We start from the raw sequence: 3,929 nt of genomic DNA, 5'->3' as shown, positions 1-3,929 counted from the left end.
CGAAGCAGGGTAGAAAGCACATCCAGACCTCCAACGTGGGAGAGGAGGTCTTCAGTAGGTCTCACCTTCCGCTCAGCAAAGCCACCAAATGCTTTCATTCTCCGATAAACCGGTGGGGATTGCCAGCTATTATTCAAACGAAGCAAAGTCCCTTATGTAAAATAATAAATAAAAAAATCTGGAATGAAGAAGCTACTTAGTTAAGCACTGTTATTAATAATGTGCCACGGTTCTTGTCTCCACCACCACACCGCATAACAGTGTTGAGAAATTACTGCAGCGTATTGTAATTATTTCAGTAAGGACACCGTGCCTCTGTCTGTCAGCACACACCTGCATCACAATGAAGAACAATGCAACTTAAAAATAAGTTACATGCACACCGTAATCTGTGTCCTATCAATTTTTCTCTGTTCATCCAGCCAAGCCTTGAAATCACTATTTGGGCAAGACTCCCAGGGAAACGCTAATTAGAGACTGAAGAAGCAGCTGTGGGAAACACGCTGAAGACCAACTCCAGCAGGAAGGGTGCAGCTAAATCTGTAAAACCAGATTCTCTCTTACGTGTCCCCGTTTAACACAGCTGGAGACCCGTGTTCACAGTGAGCCAGACCAGCACTTGGTTGCAGAGAGTGTCTTCCTCCAGTTAAGAGGGACTCTGAGTTTCGGCTCTTACCTCCTCAGGAACTTGGAGTATTTAATTCCCGTTTTTTTAGTCTCTTGATCTTTCTTTCCTGGTAAGAACAGCAGCAGCAGCATCTTTCGCCTTCAGGAACAATCCTATTGCTCTTTTTAAAGCCAAAGCTAGAAAGCCTCCCTTCCTGCAGCTGTACCGTGAGCTCCCAAACCGCACAAGAATCACAGAGCAGTGAAGATTTCTATTTACAGGATGGAGCCCTATGTGTAGATACCTACTGTGTCTTCTTCAGTTGTGTGGCACAAGCTTTCTGAAAAGTCTAGCAGGATGAGGTTATAGCCCTGTGGCCTCTGCTCATGATTCAGGAGCAGGCAGTAAAGCATCGCTTACTAATTCACCAATTTATTACCATAAATCAGCCAACCCATTTCATCTTTGCCACATGGAATACAGCAAACCCTGCAGGATCTGCAGGAGCAAGCTGGCAGCTCCGGTTTATCAAAATACCTGCAATCTGCAACATGAGTCCAGTGACATGAAATAAATGCGCAGAATAGCCCAGAAGGCGCGGATTGAAACTAGGCAGCCATTAAGTGCTGCCAGATGTATCAAGTACACATGTTGGGAGAAAAAAAATAATATATGAAGAAACGCTTTCCCCACTGATCTGTTCCATTTTAGTCAGGCTTCATGGCACAAGTAACAGCAGCAGAGTATGGTTATAATTTTAACAAGGAGAAAAATAAGGTTTATATTATATGGATAAACTGGCCTTTAACTATACCATTTTTCCAGCCACATCCTCAACTTCAAAGCAGACAAAAATGGCTGGTTAGATACAGCCTCTCGAATGTTCAAGGAATACACTGAGGCAGTTGTTCAAAGTCAACCAGATGCCCAGATCTCCTTTTAAAAGAGAAAATCCCTGGGAAGGTTCCTCAGGGGTGATTTCAAGTGCCTGTCCTACATTCCTGTGTCATGTCCGAGGGAGGAAAGCTGTGGGGGCTGTGGCAAACCTACCAGATCCACAGCTATCGACAGAGACAAGCAGGATCCAGCTCAGTGCATCCACCTCCGAGATCTCCTGCGGAGTACGTGGCTCCAGATGCCTTCTCCAAGAGTCTGGATACAGGGATGGTGTACACCCTTCATGGTCTTGCTGTAAGTCCACACGCTGCTTTTGATCTCACCTGCAAAGGCTCCGGAGTTGCAAAGTATCTTGAGCGAGCGACCCACCTCCTACAGGAGGAACAGGCGATGCCCACATAGAGGGTCTCAGTACTGCATCCATATGAAGCAGAGGTTTGGAAATGGAATTTAATTAATTTAATTTTATTAATTGACATCACCCGTTCCCCCAGCAGCCGTCCTGAAAGCGGCTGGGATCCCTACCCAAGATGGGAGCAGTACTGCAGAGAAGCCCTAACCCCCGGGGAGACGGTCGTGCTTTTTAGCACTGAGCTCCGCAGCCTTCATGTGATTTGACACAGACAAAGGAATGGGCCAAATCCTGAACAGGAATAAATCAGTAGTTTCGTTTCGCTGGAAAATGATGTAACTGAGGGTCTGACCCGGGAAGATCTTGCTGCTTTCCCCTGCCAGATGGTATCCAGAAGGCAGTTTTAGTCTCCAGCAAGTAAAATATTGTTGATCTCATATAGGTGGAGGCCAAAGAAACCCCAAAAAAACAACAAAAAAGCCAACCCAAAAAACCCCGAACACAACAGCTCTTCCATCACCCCATTTTTTTGTCCTCAGAGGTATTAGAAAGTGCGAATTAATGATAGCTTTACATGCATCTGTATTTCTATTCCTCATAAAAATCCCTTTGTGAAGTGCACATAGAAGAGATCACCTAACAATTCCTTTTTTCTCGAGTTTTTCCTGAAGTTGCAGGAGGCAGGATTTCCTCCCTATTACATAAGGAGAAGAGGGTGTACTTGTTCTTTTGCCGTTTAAGACTTATTAGCACGGTCAGGTTACTTCAGCCAGGCCCTTTTCCTGATCTTTTATTGCAGGGGAATTATTCTTGGCAAGGCTCCAGCCTAGTATTAACCCAATGAAGAAAAACTAAGCGGCTGTATAAAGAAAGAGACATAAAACAGATGCACCTCCGGGCTTTGCGGGGCCACCGAGAGTTGCAGTGACAGAGTAGAAGTAACAAATACAAGCTGGTGCTGAGCCTCCGAAGCATGCAAGTACAACCATCACTACTACTATGATACACTACTACGATGTCCGTTTCAGGGGTGGATGTGATCCTTTTCCATCGTCCTGGGAAACACGGCTACAAGCCAGCAGGCAAGGTACCACACCGCACCCCTTCCCAAACAAAGCATCAAGCCCCAGTAGTAAATAATTTCCCCTTGTAATGACCCCACTTCTCAGTCCAGGCAGGGACTGGAGAGGAAAACAAAACCCCCACCCTACCATTTAATGTAGGGGAGTGATGGGAAAGTGGTTCTCCTGCCTCCAGCGCTTAGTGCAGGGACCTGAACGAGATGGCTTCTCCCTCATCTTTTAATAGAAAGAGGTTCCTTTGGAAGGTGGTTCAGGAGCTTGCCTTTTTTTTTTTCAGGTGACGAGAGGATGTGCTTAGGGTGCACTGGGACACTGGGACACTACCTGGGGTAGGTAGGACTAGGAAGAAGAGCTTCCGAGTATGGTGGCACAGTGAGGGTTACCCAGGGACTACCTGTCCACCCATGCCTCCCAGGAGGCAATTTTAGGCTGAGGTTTATCTATCCTTCCCCCAGCGGGAACACCGATTTGGGTCTCTGAGCCACGGAAATTGAGGTTAACTTCTTACCTTTGAGAGACCTCTATGCTTCTGTTTTCACTTTGGTGAGATAGCTAACCGGTTACAAAGCTGGGGGAGGGAGAGGGGCTGACATGTTCCTAAAGGGTAAGCACAGAGGCTTGCTGTCCAAGAAACTAAGCCAAGAAGAGAAAAAAAAAATTCATCAGTGCTAAGTACAAACCTTACATCAGTACTTGTATTTGTTACTCTACAGACATGTAAGAAAGAAATTTTTTACAGTGAGAACAGTCAATCACCAGAACAACCTCCCCAGGGATGCGGAAGAGCCCCCATCGCTGCAGGTTTTCAAGGTGCGACTGGACAGGGTGCTAGATAATTTCATCTAGGCTCCCTTTCCCACCAAAGGTTGGACCAGATGATCTTTTGAGGTCCCTTCCAACGCAGGCTCTTCTATTGTTCTGCGATTTTTGCAACAGGTGCTTTATTACTTTACATTTTGCATCTAGAAGATGTAACCGCACCAAGAAGCAG

Source organism: Fulmarus glacialis, unplaced genomic scaffold (genome assembly GCF_000690835.1).
Source record: "Fulmarus glacialis isolate BGI_N327 unplaced genomic scaffold, ASM69083v1 scaffold23809, whole genome shotgun sequence".
NCBI lineage: Eukaryota > Metazoa > Chordata > Aves > Procellariiformes > Procellariidae > Fulmarus > Fulmarus glacialis.
Note: the sequence above shows the minus strand (reverse complement) of the source record.